Source organism: Echinops telfairi, unplaced genomic scaffold (assembly GCF_000313985.2).
Source record: "Echinops telfairi isolate 266 unplaced genomic scaffold, ASM31398v2 ScPeMD7_5868;HRSCAF=6743_0, whole genome shotgun sequence".
Taxonomy (NCBI): Eukaryota; Metazoa; Chordata; class Mammalia; order Afrosoricida; family Tenrecidae; genus Echinops; species Echinops telfairi.
In genome coordinates this window covers 19,112,172-19,131,848 of record NW_022109767.1, presented here as the reverse complement: position 1 = coordinate 19,131,848, position 19,677 = coordinate 19,112,172, and the positions used below count along the sequence as shown (strand labels likewise).

Below are 19,677 nucleotides of genomic sequence, written 5' to 3'. Positions count from 1 at the left end.
TATTTATTTATTTATTTGCTATAGTATTAAGGTAGCAGACAGACTTTGGGCCTCTACTTAAGTCTTCCCTCAATACAAGAACACTTTGTCCTAATAATGTGGCACTGTGTGATACTCACTTTCCTGACATGATCGCTGAAGACAAAATGGGTGCATAAGCAAATGTGGTAATGAAAACTGATGGTGCCGGGCTATTAAAAGATATAGCAGCTGGGGTCTTAAAGGCTTGAAGTTAAAGAAGCGGCCATATAGCAGGGTAGCAACAAAGCCCACATGGAAGAAGAACACCAGCCTGTGTGATCACAAGGTGCTGACAGGATATGTTATCAGATGATCAAAAACAAACAATTATATCAGAGTGGAGACCCAAAGCCCATCTGTTAATAATTGGGTATTTCCTCACAGAAGGGATGATTGATCCAGGGTGCAGTGTAGCACCTACAGACCACACAACATTCCCCTAGTTCGTTAATGCTTCCTCCCCCCACCATCATGACACCAGTTCTACCTCACAAATCCTGCGAGACAGGCGTATGTATATTGGTACAGAGAAGAGCTTTCAACATACAGAATCCAGGAGATATAAAACCCTCAGAAAGAGTAATAATTCCATGAGGGTATGAGAAGGGAGGGGGATCATGGGGGAACTGATAGCAATGATGGATGTACAGCTCCTCTCAAAGTGGCCATATAATAGAAATAGGGGTGATGGGATACATTGGGCAGTGTAAGATAGGAAAAAATGATAATAATAATATTAATATAGAATTTATTAAGGGTTCACGAGGGTGGGAAAGGGAGGGAATAAAGAGGAGCTGTTATCAAAGGGCTCAAGTAGAAAGAAAATGTTTTGAAAATGATGATGACAACATCTGTACAAATTCACTTGATGTAATTGATTTATGGATTGTTGTAATATCTGTAAAAGCCCCCAATAAAGTGATTTGGGGGGAAAAAACACCTAAAAAATGTTTTAATGGGTCATAAAGATAGTCAATTGATAAGAGTGCTAAAGTTTAATCTCTCTGTATCTAATCTACCTTCGACATTGAACTCCCTTTTGACCCATTTTCATTTTATTATAATTTTAAATATTCTCTACTTTCTTTTCCATTGAGGTTTTTCTCTGTTTTATTTTGTTATTGTTGTTAGGTTTCTTATTTATTTCTTTTGTATGTTTTTCTGTATATGAAATCCAAAAGAAGTCTATAGAGATAGTCTATAGTAAATAAATTAATAGTGTTTGGGACATATAACAGGAGAACTTATGGGAAAATGGTAAACTAATAACAATGAGAAGAAAATGTTTTAAAATTGATTGTGGTGGTAATTATTATATAACTTAATATAACTGAACTATTGAATTATATGATATATGAATTTTATGCCAGAAAAACTGGTTTAAAAAAAGGAAATAAGACATGGATAGAATCCAAAAGAACTCACATTTTCTCAATTAGCAAGTCAGTGTATGGCAGTGAAGAATATATGTTGAAAAAAGCATGAACTATTTAGGGACATGTTAAAATTAAGATGCCTCTCAGAGATCTGCAGCAGCACTGGTAATGCACTAGGTAAGCACTCAGCTATTAAACAAAAGATTTGCAGTACAAACACACACAGCAGCTTTTCTTCCTGGGCAGGGGCTGAGAAGCTGTTTCCATAAAGGTTCAAAACAAACAAACTTCCACCAAGTCTATTCAAATATGTTGCTGAAACTGAGGCCCTGTGGGTCTCTGAGACTGGGAGTAAAAGTGTCCTCTTTTTCCCTCTAAGCAGCTGATGCCTTCAGACTTCTGACCTTGAGATTGGCCCAAATTGTAACCACTACTCAACCAGGGCTTCACCTGCCTAGAAGGTTCTAAGGGTTAGTTCTACTCTGTCATATCAGGATCCTTAGAAGCAACTCAGTGGCACATAATAACAAAGATATTATCAGGTGCACAAATATTCACTATTGAAATCAAAGATAAACAAAAGGAGTAGAAGTAGATATGAGAGTCATCTATCTATAGATATAACAGATATGTGTGTACATAGATGCTAGATATACAAATGAGTTTAAAAGATACATGCTATGACAGAATTAATGAAAGAGATCCAAAAATAGGCCATTATAGTCCAAATAAATATGCCATGATAACTTATTGTACAATAATAATAATATTAATACAAGCTAATCATGAAAAGCCAATAGTCAACATCATAGTCAACAGAAAGGATGAAAACAATCCCACTGAAAAAAGGGGACCAGACAAGGCTGTTCCCACTTCTTTTAAACATCATACTGGATGTCCGAAATAAAAACATCAGGCAGAGAATGACAGTAAAGGTATCCGCCTGAGGGAGGAGGAGGTGAAATCATTGCTATTTGCAGATGACATGACGCTACACATTGAAAACCCCAAAGCCTCCTCAACAGGACTACTGGCAGCGATAGAGGAATATGGAAGAGTGGCGGGATACAAGATCAACACACATAAATATATTAGTTTGCTATATACATTTGACAAGATCACAAAAGAGGAGGTCAAGAAGTCAGTATCCTTCACAATAGCCAAGAACAAATTGAAATATCTAGGGCTATATCTAACAACAACAACAAAAAGAACTTAGACAGGAACCCAAAAGTGAACTCCACAAATGGAAGAATATCCCATGCTCGTGGATTGTAAGACAATATACTAAAGATGTCAATCTTACACAAGTCATTATATAGGTTTAACGCTATCCCTGTTAAAATATCAGCAACCTTCTTCAACAGATTGGAAACACTGACCAATAATTTCATTTGAAGAGGGAAGAAGCCCAGAATTAGCAGAGAACTCCTTAAGAAGGACAAAGTCAAGGGTTTGCTTTACTTGACTTTAACACCTACTACACAACCACAGTGGTCAAAACAGCATGGCAGTAGAATAATGACACTAACTCAGACCAATGGTAAAGAACAAAAAAACAACCACCCAGAAATAAAACCATCAGCATATAGACAACTGATCTTCAACAGGGCCCCCAAAAGCACCAAGTGGGAGGTGGATGCCCTCTTTAACAAGTGGTGTTGGAAACAATGGATATCCACCTATAGAAAAATGAAACCGACCCTTACTTACCTCACCCCATACAAATGAAAACACTCAAGGTGGATCCCAGACCTAAAAGTAAAACTTCAAATGATCAGGACCATCAACAAAGGAAATGGGAAAACCTGAGAACCTAGGTGCAGGGAATACATAGGCAAACTCTAATAGGGAAGGGGACACACACAAATGAAGCTGAAACCAACAAATGAGATATACTAAGGATAAAACACCTGTGTGCATAGAAACTTCACCCAGAGAGTAACAAGAGAATCCACAGACTGGGGCAGGATTTTAGCAAGGACACAACAGACAAGGGGCTTATTACTAAAATCTACAATACCCTCCTAACCTAAAAAGAGAAGAAAACAGTTAACCCCCCTGAGGAAGAGGGCAAAAGACCTGAACAAAAGTTTCATGAGGGAGGTTACCCAAATGGCAAATAAACACATAAGAAAATGCTCCCGATCATTAGCTATCAGAGAGCAACAAATATTGAAGGGGGCGTGGTGAGTAGGAACTCTCCTCCACTGCTGGTGGTCGTACAGATATGTATAGATATGTACAGCCACTGTGGAAGCGATCGCGTGATATTTAAAGCAAATGGAATTGGAATTACCTTACGACCCAGCAATCCCTCTACTGGGTACGTACCTAGGAGTGGTAAGAAATAAACCGTGACCATTCATCTGCGCTCCAATCTTTATTGCGGTGCAATTCACAATCGAAAAGAATTGGAAAGAACCTGTTTCCATTGACAGACAAGTGGCTTATAAAACTAGTACATACACACAATGGAGTACTATACATGACTCACAAAGACTGATGATCACATGAAGCACCTCGTAGCATGGGAAGAGTTGGAGGAAATTATGTTCAACAAAGATAGCCCATCACAAGAGGGCAAGTACATCATGAGTCCACTGAGGTAAGAACAATCAACGCAGTAGCTTTAGGAAAATGCCACTTATCTCACACTATACGGGTTGAGTGACAGGCAGTCAGGCAGAGGACAGGCCAAACCCAAGGATGTACATGTCATTCCAACACAAAGAAGGGAAAGTGGGGTGGAGGGGAAGGAGAGGGGCGGGAGTCCATGGCGCTGGGGAAGCAGGGCGCTGACCCTCCCAGGGGGAGAGTACTGGTTAAGTCTCCACAGAATTGCGAATGTGCATGCAGACCCCACCATGGCACACCAAACCTTGAGGGCAAAGCAACCACATGAAGCAACGCATGAACACAGTGGGCTACAGGGCCGGCCCCATCAGAGCCAACTGACCCCCTCCCAAGAAGTATGTGCTACAGAGGGCAATACTAAACCTACAGGTTGGGGAAAGGGGTCGCATGCCAGGCCCACATAGAAGCAAACCAAGGAAGAAAAAGAGAGAGTAAGGGTGTAGACCAAGCCCTGAAGGTGAGGTCCCTGCCAGGAGCTGCTAAGGCAGAGAGGACTGAAGGCCAACAACAGCTCGAGATATGGTGTCCCCTCACTGGAGCATACCACAACAGAGGACAATACTGGGGACACACGGCAAGGAGTGATTCTGGTCTGAACCCCCAACAGTGGGTGAACCAATAGGGGAACATAACAGATCAGCAACGGGAGCAAAGTCAAGCCACAAAGCCCCTGAGGATCCCTGCAAGTAGACTTCAGGCTAGGAGGGACAGTCCCTGGAACCTCGCAGGACTGGTGCAGGGACAGTCCTAAAGGTCAGCAGACAGACCTGGCATGATGTCTGCTTTTTCCCTTTCTTGCTAGGTGCTTTCTTTTCTCTTTGTTTTGTCTCCGCTATTGCTGGTTTGTTTACCTATCTGATATAGGCATGGGAGGCAAGCCTGGGGAAAAAGCAGGGGGGGCAATGGTTCTGGAGGGGCTTGAGGAGAGAAGGAAGTGAGGGAAGGGAGTGATGAGCAGGGAATTAAACTCAATAACAAGGAGAACATAGAGATCCCGAGCTAGCACAAGAATGGCGACCATGATGGTGGGACAGGACAAGATAAAAGGAAATAGGAAAGGCCTAGGAAACAAAGGTATGGATAAAAGTGTAAACATAGGTGTGTACACATGTAAAGATAGTCATTAATAAAAGTAGAGGAATTGGCCTATGCTTATACATCCATTTATTATACACATATATTTATAAGTCAATACATTGAGGTAGTGGATGGACTTTGGGCCTTTGCTTAAGCCCTCCCTCAACGCAAGAACACTTTCTTCTAACAACCTGTCATTCTGTGATAATCACCCTCTCAGCACAATCATGAAGACAAAGGGGGTGCATAAGCAAATGTGGTGAAGAAAGCTGATGGGGCCAGCCTAAAAAGATATAGCATCTGGGGTCTTAAAGGCTTGAAGTTAAACAAGCGGTCATCTAGCAGAGAAGCAACAAGCCCACATGGAAGAAGCACACCAGTCTGTGTGATCATGAGGTGTGGACGGGATCAGGTAACAGCCATCAGAAGACTCAAAACAAACAAACATTGCTGAGAAAAAGGTGGGTCAGAGCAGAGACCCAAAACCCATCTGTAGACAATGGGATATCCCCTCTCAGAAGGGTCATGTGGTAGTTGCCTAATCTGTTGTCAATATGAGACTATTCAGAGTGAAGGGGTGAAGGTTAGCCTATCACGTCCTAGCTTGATGACCTCATTTGGAGGCACTAAGGAGATAAATAGTGCACAAGTGGTGGGATACACATAGAATCCCTGCAAGACATTCCTGCTAATAAGACACACGGAGCTACGCTAGTGCCCTGGAGCAAGAGGAACCACTAGAGACCCCTGCCAGCACGAAGATGCTTACACTGCCACTGGAGCCACAAAACTTTCCACCCTGTGATTTTCCTGCAATCAGTATCATTGCATGTGTTGCATTAAGAGGAATTTATAGATTGGTATCAGGCATATGGGCTAATAGTGGACTTATGGACTTGATCTGGACGGGTCTGGGATGTTTCTCGATAAACTATTGCTTTTTTACACAAAGTGCATTCTTACACACATGAGTGTCCATGAATTTGTTTCTCTAGTCTACCCAGACGAACACAGGTCACAAGGAAGGGATGAGTCAACCAGGGCACAGTATAGCACTGATGAAATGCACAATATCCCTCTGGTTCCTTGAGGCTGCCTCACCCCCTACTGTCATGACCCTAGTCCTGCTTTTCAGTTCTTATTGGTCCGGAGCACGTACACTGGTACAGATAAGAACTCACGACGCACGGAATCCAGGTCAGATAAACCCCTCAGGTTCAGAAATGGGAGTAGCAATACAAGGAGAGTAGGGGGAAGGTGGGGAGAGAAAGGGAGGAAGAGGAAACCCATTGCAATGATCAACACATAAACACACACACACACACACCTACACACATACCAGGGGGACTAACAACAGAAACCATGGGGAAGGGAGACTGCAGTCGGTATTAAGATATGAAAATAATAATAATTTATCATTTACCAAGGGGTCACGAGGGTAGGAGGGTGGGAGGGAGAGAAAAAAGAGGAGTTGATGCTAAGAGCTCAAATAGAAAGTAAATGTTATAAAATAATGATGGCAGCATATGTACAAATATGCTTGATACAACCGATGTATGAATTATTCTAAGAGCTGTAAGAGCCCCCAATAAAATGATGTTAAAAAAAAAAAAAAGAAAGCAACCTAGGTACTATTTTTCCACTTGATAACATCATTTCATATTTAAAAAGTTAATCAGAGGCCTACTCTCTGTTAAAATAAACAACTATCGAAAAAACGGGTCTTGTTCCATGACATCTAAACACTAACTCGCCATTCTTTCAGCCTTCCAGAACGCATCCAAATACAAAAGTATTGTGTCAACCGGGAAAATTCCTCTGCTTCTCCTTTGTCCTCCCCTTCAGTGAATAATGTACTGAATTGGAAGCAGTGGCTTTGACTCCATTCCTGCAGATAAGGCAGTGTTGTATCCTCACAGTCAAATGAACGGTGCTTTGACTGCTGTGAAAGTTTCCTGACCTGAGGGCTTGTGCATGCATGATGGTACCTGGAAACAGCAGTTTATGGTGTTGGAGATCAGTGTAACATGAAAAAACCACGAAATGAGGCAAGACGGAAACCTATCCCAATTGTTGGCCCAACCTTGAAAAAAAGGTGGCAGCTTGCTTGCTGTAGAGAACTCAGTGGCTATGCCACTCCTTCCTTGGGCGCTGATGTGTTTGTGGTGAAGGGGACTCCGTGCTATTTGCATGAAAATATAAAAGTCTCAGCAGTTCAATGCGCTGCTTATGGGACTGTGGGCGGGCGGCATCACCTCTGGAATGCAGCTGATGTTCCCTGGACTTTTCCTTTTCAGTCTTGCCAGACTTGGCATTGGAAGACAACTTCTCATACGATTCCCATGGCTCTTCTCCTCTGATTATTTTTTAAACCAGAGTCCAACACAAAAGCAGATGGATGCTTCGTCATTGACAATGGCATTCTTTGGTCAAGGAGATAGCCGAGGTCTTGCAACTGATAAGAGCAACCCAAATATCAGAATTGGTTCGCAGGTGAAAGGACCAGGGGATGGTTATGCGGCTACTAGCCCCACAGCCACAGTTCAAGCAGCCTTGCCTCTTCTCAAGGATGCCTCTGACCTGCCTAAAGCTTTCTCCAGAAGAAAGCTGATTGACAGACTCAACCACCATGGCGTAGGAATTCGTGTTACTAGCAGCTCGGAAGTCTACGCTTTTGAAGAACTAACTAGAGGCACTACATGCATGAACCAACAGCCCCTGTACTTGATCCTTGATCATCTTTTGGAAGGCTGTCTGACCATATGTGGAGGATTGCCAGGTGTAAAATATCTACTCCTTAAAAGCAGGAAATTGAACCAGTCTACCCTAAAATGTAAATCTCAGCTGAGATTGTGATTTTTACTGCTTATGAGAGAAAGAACTCTAATATTGTACCTTTTCACTACAGTGGTAATGAAACGTTTTTATAAAGGTGCTGCCAGGATAGGCAAGAGACCTTTGGTATGTTACCGCTGCATTTCTGCATTAGAAGAGTACTCACTAGGGGCCTTTGCCACGCTCTTGAACGGACTCCCACTTCCCAGTGAGGTGCTCTATAACCTGTGTGGGCCTGTACTAAGTGAAACGGCACTTTTTGCCGACTTAGACTTGATCCTTAGTATCGTACCTATCTGTCCTGACTGATCTTGGCCTCTCGCTTCAGCTGAATAAGAAAGGATTGTCAATTGAAAAATAAAATGTATTGCTAACAGTGGTAAATCTGTGTACAAGACCTCTTGATAGTGGAAAAAAGCAAGGATGTTCCCTGGAGGGCTACGATGCACCTGACCCAAGCTCTGACCTTTCCAATTGCCTCATATGTATGTGAAGCGCCTGATCCAAGCTCTGACCTTTCCAATTGCCTCATATGTATGTGAAAGTTGGTTGCTGAAGAAGGAAGGTTGAAGAAGCATTGAAGCATTTGAACAATTGTGCGCATGGTGCAGGATTGGCCCATGTTTTGTTCTATGTACAGAGGGTCACTAAGAGTCAAAACCAACTGTATACACCTAACAACAACAAGAGGGACATTAATACGGGTGAGCTGGGCTTACAAAAAAATGGTTTTCTTTTATAACAGGAATACATATATTAAATCAATTTCCATTGAAACAATGCCCCCAAATCTCATAGTCTCTTAGTCATTTTGGTGCCAACTCCTCTGACAGTGCCCTCTGGTGTGGTCCAAACTCCCTACGTACCCTAAGTGATGCCAGGGATGAGCAAAACTCTATACCGACAAAATAAGGCATTATCTGTTGATCACTCCACTGTACATCAAATTTAGTTTCACCTCTCCTCCTATATCCCCTAATTGTTGGTTCTAATTTCTCTACCCAATAATCTCAAAATCATGTGGTGATTCCTTCTGGTCTGCCAGCCAGTGTCTAGGATGCAGGAAAGTTGTCCTGGATAGATGACACTGATTAAAACTGTAGAAGCAAAGGGTGTGACAGTTTGAGAATTGTGACCTTTTGAACATGAGACCAGATGGGTGCCCCAGTTCCCCAATAAGCATGCACTGCTTTGTACTATGGGTGAAAAGAAAAATATTCCCTGCTATTAAGCCATTCTTGGATTACCTTCCCCAGACTAACTCAGAGCTTCTGAACAGGTAACTCTGCACAGTGACAACACAATGAATAGAAGGAGTGGCTCCAAGCGACATGACAAACGGCATCAAATTTCTTCTGGGAAAAACAATAAATTATAGGCAAAGATCCTTGAAGGCCTATGTTGCCCATGATCACTTTCACCTCTTTGGTTAGTGCATATGTTTCTTCAAACCGGACAATCACAAAACTGGACTGCTGTCAGGGAGGTGGGCCAAGAGGGATGTTCTTTCAAATCCATCCAAGAAAAATGGACCAAGGTAATCCTGAAGTGGATTAAACTTTCATTGTTTGAGAGTTAGGACAAAAGCCACTGCAACTGGCAAATGCAAGGCTATTAATATCAGAAATGAAGCTCACTGGCCCCTACACTCCAGAATGCTCAAGCTCCACGAAGCCTTTGACCACCCGGTCTGTGCTGTGCTAATTATCCTCTTAAACTCAAGCGGACACCGTCATTCAAAATTGCGGCTGATGATGCCAATGGAAACTATCTTTGTATAGATTTAAAAACTTGCTTGGTTTGGTTTGGATATTTAGCTTTTCAAATGAAAATGTTTGAGGTATATTGTGTCTGAAATTTTGTATTTTCAAATCTTTACCCTTGGGAATTTATGCCACACATGCCTAATGCAAAATAGATTGCATCAACATTTAAAAAGCTCCTATAATGTCAAAATATGACACTTAAAATGATATCTGATTTGGTTTAAAAGTAGCTGTAAAATTTCAGAGAAGGCACAAATAAAAGGGGTATTATAGAGACATTATTTCTAAAAAAAATATTAATTTTGCTTATCTTTAGTAATATTCATTATGCTAAAGGCTCTGCATTTGAGCTCGATTCTATGTTAAACTCATCTTTACATGTCCTATGATTTATATTCTTAAAGGCAAAATGTTTAAGGACTGTATAAATTGAGTCATTTAGACTTAACTTGCAAGCAGCAAAGCTAAACAGGGGGAGGGGCATTTGAGTGGGTAGCAAGACACTGATTCTGGGAGAATTCCAATTCATAGGAATCCCAACGAATAGGGCAGAGTGGAACTGTCCCTCAGGGTTTCCAAATCTGCAAATCTTTAGGGCAAAGGACTGACTGCCACAGCTTCCTCCGCTGGATGGCTAATGAATTCAAACCAAAAGACTTTCTGGCTGCCTGTCACACAGTTCAACCACTAGGCCACCAGCACGCCACAATGCACTTCCATCGAGTCCATCCCAACTCGCCGGGGCCCAAGATGACAAGCAGACTCCTTACTTTGTCTGTGTGAATGCAGGACACTCAGCAAGGGCGTCCTGACTCAACCAGAATAATTTGGGAAATGGGACCTTTGACACGAGAATGTATACCCTGCTTCCGACGACTGTTCTTCACCCCACAACAGGTACTCCCTCAACGCACTCTTACCCAAGACCATCAATTGGTTTTATTAAGTGGCTTAATTTGTCTTTAGAAAATAACAACTTTTCTAAAATTAACTATTAATGGTTAACATGGCAAAGAACGGGAATTCCACAATACTGGATTGCTCGTAGGTGGAACCTATATATAGACAAGGAGACAATCATTATAACAAAACCAGGTACACTCTATGGTTTTAAATCCATCAAGGTGTGTGTCAGTGGGGTGCCCTTTCATATATTTATTGAATCCATAAATCTAGCAAATAATCCCAGAAACTGTACTATATGAAGAAGCACCTGACGTCAGGAATTGACAAGGATCATTAACAACTTCTGATCTGCACATGACACAACCAGGATTCATGAAAGCAAAGAAGACTCCAAGCACCTACTGATAAAGATAAAAGGTTTCAATGCAGATTACAACTCAATATTAAGAAAACAAAAATCTTCACAGCTGAACCAATAAAAATTTATGAAAGAGAAATGATTGAACTGGTCAAAGATTTCTTTTTACGTGGTTCCACAATCAACCCTTATGGAAGCAGCAGTCAAGAAATCAAACAATGCATTGCATTGAGCAAACCTGCTGTTAAAAAAAAAAAGAGGGGAAAAAACCTCTTTAAATGGTTAAATTGCAACACCGTTACTTTAAGGATTGAGGTGCACCTGAACAAACCAAGTTATGGTATTTTTATTTACCTTATGTAAACATAAAAGTTAAACAGTAAGACCAGAGAAGAACGGACGCCTTTGAAGTATGTTGTTGCTAAGGAAAAATGAGCATACCAAGGACTTACAAAAGAACAAACAAGTCTGTGTTCCAAAGAAGTACGACCATAATGTTCCTTCAAAGGGAGGAGACCGATAGGCCATCTCACTTACTGCAGAGATGCTGTTATGAGGGATCATCCCTGGAGAGGGTCATCAAGTCTGATAAAGTCACAGGTCAGCAAAAAAGGGGGAAAGCGTCCACAAGATCGAGTGGCACAAGGGCCACAATTCTGAGGATGGTTAAAAGACGGGAAGTACTTCGTTCTGTTGCCTGCGAGGTCATTATGGGTCCGAGCTGACTGGATGGTACCTAACAAAAACCTAACTGCCCGAACTTTGAAAAGGCTGTTACTTTGGTCTTTACTGGGCTCTCAGACCATGGGTATGTGCTCTGTCAGCCAGGGGTGACCAAAGGAGCAAATGGGTGTCTTAGTTCCTGGCATTTCAAAAATGTAGGTTCGGGATTTACAGTCTCATGAGAATACGCAATGGATTCAGTAGCTTTGACTCACTGAGCAGTTCAACCAACGATTCTGGCCCAGTTGTAATATTTTTATGTGACTGAGTATCATGTAACAACCTCAATGTTAGTTATTAAAAACATAACCACCCTAATAAAGGAAAAAATAAAAACCTTCCATTCTTGCCTTGAGGAATCGTAAAGGAAACACAAATTGGATAATTAAATTCTAAATGTTCCAAGTCCTCTTTGCTTTTAGTAAGCAAAACGGTGCCACCTGCACACTCAGGTTGTTAGAGACTTCTTCTAGTCCTAATATCACATTCTTCATCACATACTCCAATTTCTAGACTCATTTGTTCATCATACAGACTGAATAACTAAGTTGAATGGCTACAACTCTGACACCCATCTTTCCTTATTTTCATTCCCACAGTAGTCTCTTGGTCTGTTCTATGGGCTGACCCAGTCTACGCATAGGTTCTGCATGAGCACAGTTAAGTAAGCAAACACGAGATGCGTTGTGGGACACACGCGGGACGTCACCATTGACAAAGTGCCAGAACATGCAGTCATCATGTATCGATGTTTCACTAGGTCGCTTATTGACAGAACTATGGAGCATGAATTGAATGGAATAGTATTGCCAAATTAAAGTTGGACACTAAAATGTAATACATGTGCCCTTTTCATTACTTAGTGAAAAAGCATATTAGAAGATAAAATGAATGACAGAGTTCCCTGTTTCATAAGACAAAATGAAATACTCACGATTTAAAAAATGAAATGTAACACATTAAAATTTTACTTTTATGTTTGAGGCCTGCTAATGGAGTATGTTTATTTTCTCTTTTCTGCTTGTTTGTATTACCAAAAACTTTCACAGCGTACATGCTTTAAAAAGAAAACACAATACTTTATATAGATAGTCTCCGAAGACAAATATTATGTCAAGGAAAATATACACTTTTTATATAAAAGTGAGAGAGACCTTAACAGGAAACTGGTTTCCAATAGCAGTACAATGGAGTAAACACGGAGCCCCGGCTCATCAAAGCAAGAGCCATGGAAGTAACGCATCTATAATTTCAGTGCATCACGGACACAGCGGCACCGCTGCTCAAAGTGAGAGTCAGATAGGAAGACATGTTGCAGGAAGAAGGCAGGTTATCTCAAATCTGCAGCTTGTTTCACATGAGAGAATCATAAGATCTGTGTTCAGAGTTGGGGTGGAAAGACCAGAGAGAAGACACTGGAAAAAGACAACAAAAGAAAGTATAAACTGGAAAACCATAGTAAGGAGACTGGATTTCATTCAGAAGGCAGAGGGGAACGGTGGAAAAATTTTAAGTGGAAGACAGACTTTGCTGGCAGCAGAGAGTATGGGCGTAGCTACCTGTATGGAAGCTGCGTGACACACTAAAAGTCTCTGGAGTAATACAGGAATGTTACTAGGCAGTCTTGAACTTGAAGTACCACAGGGGACTGAGAAGAAGCAATAGGTGTAAATTATACCTATGAGGCAGAAGCAACAGATCTTGGGGAATATTTAAATATACTGTTGGAGAGGGGAATAGAGGGCTTCAGATTTCTAACAAATAATTTGGTGAAAAGTGACATTAGTCCTCTCCCAATGGAGTTCTTAAACTTGAAAAATATGGAAGTTAAGAACAAGGGTACTTTTGAGCATATTGAAATTGAGTTACTAATAGAACATCTTAAATGTTCTGATGAGCAAATATTTGGATGTATGGGTCAAATGACAAAAGTGAGGTATAGGATGAAAATATAGATCTATAAATGATCAATGAATATATGGAAGTTGAGGTCATAGACTTGGATGGAATGTCTCAAAAAATAATTAAAAGGTTATGATAAGGGAAAAGGGTCAGTCTTGGTAATTGTCAGAGGAAACCAGCCTCCAACAACCGAAGGGCCAGTAGGGGCAACTGCCCGGCAACAATAGATCAGGAGTATAGTAAAGTCATAGAGGATAGTAAAGACAGGCGAGGGAACAAAGTAAAGGAGTCAGACACATGTTATGGTAGCATGCACCCCTCAGCCCTCGTGAGGGTCCAAGTGGAACTGGTTGGAGATAGAGAGCCTTTACTGACTTGGGATATTTATAAGTCGCCGACGACATACATATTCAGTAGTTACACGTGTCACCAGGTGGGTGGTTAACTACATCAAGGTCCCTGAGCTCATCATGGAGGAACCCTAATAACTGCACTGGGGAGAGGTATGAGAGGGGTTGGGTGACACAGCGAGAAGAGATAGCCAAAGGATGTCTGCTTCTATAGGGAGATAAACTCAAACATGTGCTTACTTTAAGGCAACATAGCTTTTAGGGGAGAATCTATGAGAACGATATTTAAAGCAGGACAGTGGACTTAGGTTACAAGGAAGAGATGAGCCAGTCAGAGTGTGTGGGATTATAAAGAGACATTTCCCCAGCTTTGTTTCCCCCAAAGATATATCAAACATTAGAGGCTATTTGCCAACATATGGTGGGAGGTCAGCTGTTTAGAGATATCCTCCCTGAAGGCAGCCAGTTGCCAGACTACTGTCTGGGTCCACCACAAGCAGGGCCCACTCCCTGCTGTTAAGGACAATGGGCTACTTCTCCCTAAAGGCTCACAACCAACAGTCTGGTCCCTGTAGGTAGGGTTTACACCCTACTGGTAATGGTTTCCATGGAGAGCCAAAGAACAGGTCAAACCTGCTCAGCGACATCCAAAGTTAGGCTGCCATCCTGAATCTAGGATCCGCCCATCTTGTCACATGTGTGCCTCCAATCCCTCCCCTTCCTATTGTGTGTCTATCCCTAGATTGTCCCCCTCTCATTGCTGTATTACCTCTAGTGCAACCCTTTCCTGTGACGTATGTCTTTACCTGTAATTAGTGGGCTTGTACACCCCCCAAAGATATGTAAGCCTTGGTTAGCAATAAATCTCTCTTTCTCTCTCTCCACATGGACCATCAAGTGAGGCTGAGGGGAGCAAGCTACTATGAAATGTGTCTGACTCCATTATTTCTATCTCTCATGCTCTCTATGACTTTACTATAACCTTTACTTATTATCACTGTACAATTGCACCTACCGGACCTGTGATGATGTGTTAGCGTTCGTATAGCACCGATGAAATGTACAACTTTCCTCTAGTTCTTTAATGCTTCCTCCATCCCACTATCATAACCCCAATTCCACCTTATAAATCTGGCTAGAGCAGAGCATGTACACTGGTACAGATAAGAGCTTGCAACACAGGGAATCCAGGACAGATAAACCCTCAGGAGCAATAACAGATGAGCAATATCAGGAGGGTAAGGGGAAGATTAGGGGAGAAAGGGAGAACTGATTACAATGATCAACATCAACTCCCTCCCAGGGGGACAAACAATAGAAAAGTGGGTGAAGGGAGACAGCAGTCGGTGTAAGACATGAAAAATATAATAATTTATAAATTACCAAGATTTCATGAGGGAGGGGGTGTGAGGGAGGAGGGGATATGAGCTGATACCAAATAGAAAGAAAATGTTTAGAAAATGATGATGGCAGCCTATGTACAAATGTGCTTGACACAAAGGATAGATGTATGGATTGTGATAAGAGTTGTAAGAGCCCCCAATAAAATGATTTTTTTAAATGGGAGCACTAATTCTACATTTAAAATGAAATTTGATTTTATGTTAGTACTACATTCTTATCAAACACTCTGTTTCTTAGTAAATAGATGCCAAACCCACTGCCGATTCACAGGATCTGGAGTTTCCTAGTTAGTTAAAAATGAACCAAAACACAACCATTTTGACTTCCAGTGAACTTGTAAGCCAGAGTCGTTTCTCCTGTCAGTTTCCAGAGCTAGAAATGTTCATGGAAGTAGACGCCCTCATCTTTCCCCTGCTGAGCAGCTGGGGGTTCCCACCTGCAGCTAGCTTATCCTAAAGCATACCCCACCATGCCACCAGGGCTTTAAAGAAACAAAGCAATGGCTTCTCTTTCGCCTTTGGAAGATTAAAGTCCAGCCAATGCTCTCAATTAAAGAACCATCCTATTCAATTTCAATGTCATTATACTTAAAGTGTGATGGTATGCCCACCCCTCTGTATTTCTTATATGTCCATTTAAAGTTTTATTTTGTTCTGTTTCCTACATAGGTATAGTCTTAGATGAAAACAACACTGTCTGTGAAAAAAAAGACGAGAACGATTGGCAATGGATTCGAACAAAACAATTGTGCAGATGGCAACGTACCCGACAATGGTTCTGTCTAGTATGTACTGGGTCACAAGGAGTTGAAGCCAACTTGACAGTGGCTAATACCAGTACTGAGATCATGAGCAGCATGAACTCATGAGAAAATATATCAACGAATCAGACACAGACACAAGAAATATCAAGAAGTTCGACTCTCCATGAACGAAAATCCTCTAAGGAGTCAAGCCTGATTCTCCCTCACTGGAGTTTCACTGTCACCAACCTAAAATAAGGCTCCTTAAACAGGGCATAAAGGGATGAGTCCCTCAAATCTCAACCAAAAGAAGTGACATTTTGCATTTCAATGACAGTAGGTAATACATACCAGAATTTTACTGTGAACCAAATTGAATATACGAAGATGTTTTATCATGATTCACATTTAAATCATACTAATTTAAATCAGATAAGGTTTAGAATCATGTTAGAATAACAAGATGACTTTAGAGCAAATCAAATTAACATATCCTTCTAAGAAGTATTAAATCTATAAGCACTAATATATTAATTTTTATTCTTAGCTCTGGTCATTCCCCTATACATTTATCACTTAAATGTGAATATCATCTATATGATAAAAACTGTAATACTGATACCTGCTTTGTTTAGACAGAATGTAGAATATATATGGAAATATATCTACTGTGATTTATTACATATTCAGCTATTGAGCTCTTCAAAAAGGAAGTCAAGGATTTTGGTAAACAGTTATAATTGCTATGTACTAGTGTTTTCTAGAAATATTCTTTATAGTCACATGTAAAGTTAAAAGAACTATCTTTTTTTTTTTTTCCAAAATGCTCATCAGGCAAAATTCCTATAGCATCTACACATAAGAAAAGCTTTATCTTGCTGAACAATGTGAATTACTGAAAACACACATTTAAAGAATGAAGCTACTAGTTTGCATTCCAGAGACCATAAAGGAGACCATGGTGTATTACATAAAATCACATATTTCCATTTTTAAAGTATTTTTGATTTCCCAAGTGTTTTAGCATCTTTTCAAAGTAGCCCAGAATGCTTTCAAAATCAAAGCACTTTATCCAGAGTGATGTAAACTACTCTGGGCTCTAACATTTTGAAATCATGCTTACAGTAAGAAAGTGACTGTCCTAAATCTACTGCAATGCAGTGGATTATTTAACATCGCTCTTCTAGCCATACTCTCTTTTTTTTTAAATCAATTTATTGAGGCTCGTACAATTCATCACAATACATCGATCAATTGTGTAAAGCACATCTATACATTTGTTGCCCTCATTATTCCCAAAATTTGCTTTCCTCTTGGGTTCCCGGAATCAGCTCATTTTCCTTTTTTCCTCTCTCCCTCCCTTCCTCCTCCCCTGTCCCCCATATACCCTTGATAATTTATAAATTATTACTGTATCTTATATTACACTGCCCGGCATCTCCTTTCACCCACCCCTCTGCTGCCCGTCCCCCAGAGACGAGGTTATATGTAGCTCCCTGTGATCAGTTCCCCCTTTCTACACGCCCCCCTTCCCTCCTGGTTTCGCCACTGTCACCCCTGGTCCTGAGAGGTTCATCTGTCCTAGATTCCCTGCGTTTCCAATTCCCATCTGTACCGCTGTGCATCATCTGGTCTAACCAGGTCTGCAAGGCAGAATTGGGGTCCTGGTAGTTGGGGGGAGGAAGCGTTTAAGAACTAGAGGAAGGTTGTGGGTTTCATTATTGCTATACTGTACCCTAAGTTCTAGCCATACGCTTTATAACTCCCAACATATGACTTTTGTCCCTTGATGGGGCTGGGTAGGAGAAGATGGGGGAGATGCTGATAGATTGTATGATTCAGCTGTAACTGGTAACAAGGTTCATTGTGATTGTCACTCTGCTGGGTATAAAATGAACCATCTCAGAAGTAGTAAGTGGGGGAATCTCTAGATCATCAAACATGAAGAGCCGAGTTGAGCATGTCCTTGGATCCTAAGCCAGAGCAAAAGCAAAGCAGCCGCAGCCAACTCAAGAACGGGAGCATGGGACCGAGGAGCAGGCTTCCTGACCCACAAAGCAGGTAAAGTTGCCTGCCTTTGGGAAGAAAGCGTGCATGCAAAGCGGGCTGACTCCTGAGGCTTAATGGGAGGAGCTAGTATGCTGAGCCACGGAGCTATTGCGGGTCGAGTGGCATGCGTTTTGCTTGAGCAAGGCAGAGGCCATGTCCCAGAGAGACATTTGTCTTGTATACATGGCTGAGAAGAGGCTGCTCTGCCCAAGTAATTGCATCCTGAACGGCTGATGCTTAATGTTAACCTGTTGACTATTCTAATTAACCCCTTAATCACAAGTCTGTGCTTCTGGGGGACCACTGCGATGAAGTATCGAATCCTGCGGATATGTAGAGTGCTGTAGAAGTGGTTGGTGTTAGAATTGGTGAGGAAGGTTGGAGAATAGAGGAACAGGTCTTGGGCTAATTTTTGATGGTTGTTCACCTCCTACCCTTCCCCTCCCCACCCTTACTTCACCTTTATGAAATTAGTCAGATGTGGCTCCCACGTTATATCTACAAAAACACATGCTCAAAACTATCTAGTAACAATAGATTTTATTCATCCATTCAAAAATATTCAACAACATGAATTAATCCGTAAAAGTAAACCAATGAGGATAATTAAAAATAAGAAGTTCCAATGCTTTTTGGGGGAGACATCATAATAGAAGGAGCATTGACAGAAGCGGGTTACATGTTAGGCTGCTGACCACAGGTCAGCAGTTCAAACCCACCAGCCACTCGAAGGAGAAAGAGGCTTTCTGTTCCAATAGGGATTGCAGCATCTGAAACCCAAACAGGCGGTTCTGTTCTGTGCTGGAGTCACTATGAGTTAGACTCAACTCAATGACGGCGAGTTTGAGTTGGGAGATAATGGGAGAGTCAAGTGTTAACAGGGCAACTGCTCAGTATTACGAGATAAAGAAGAAGTTCCACAAGGGAAGGGATTGTTGTGTAGCTTGACAATGATCTACCACCTGGGTTCTCAAAGTGTCCTCCAGGGTTCTCTGAAGTCCAGCCTCTATGCCTGACACCCTCTCAATGATCTGCAATGTCAAAACTATTTCCATAATTATTATTGGGGGCCATTTTTGCTTTTGCTCATAAATGCAAATTTATATTTTACTGATTTAATGAATACAGACCACAAGGAAATCCAGTTGTCTTCTAGAAAGGCAAACACAGAAAAGATTTTTCAAAAATATAAAATAATGCCACCGTTGGCACTAAGGTTGTAGTTATTTATTTGATCGTTTTTCCGGAAAAAAAGTTTAATCTGCTTGGGCGTTTGAACTACTGACCTTTGCATCTTTAACGCGGTAAACATCAATGGATAAAAGTCAAATAAAATCTCTCTAGCATACTAAGGTTTGAATGTTAACAAGGAGAAAAATGATAAATTAGAAAGACCCACAACCATGAAATTTCAATCTCTTACCAAAGACTATTCTGTAGTGCTAAAGAAAATGTGAGTTTCCAAGCTGGACATTCATTCACCTTGTGTAAATAAAATAGAGTTGTTTTTTAAATGTTGCCAGCAAAACAA

The 19,677-nt window shown here is 41.2% G+C and overlaps 1 protein-coding gene and 1 pseudogene across 1 annotated transcript in view; one reads left to right on the top strand and one right to left on the bottom strand.

Moving 5' to 3' along the window:
- The window catches only part of PDGFC (platelet derived growth factor C), a 253,255-nt gene that overhangs the window by 185,173 nt on the left and 48,405 nt on the right, over window positions 1–19,677 (bottom strand). The gene's annotated exons all lie outside the window — the stretch shown is intronic.
- On the top strand, window positions 6,963–7,967 carry LOC105979147 (annotated as a pseudogene).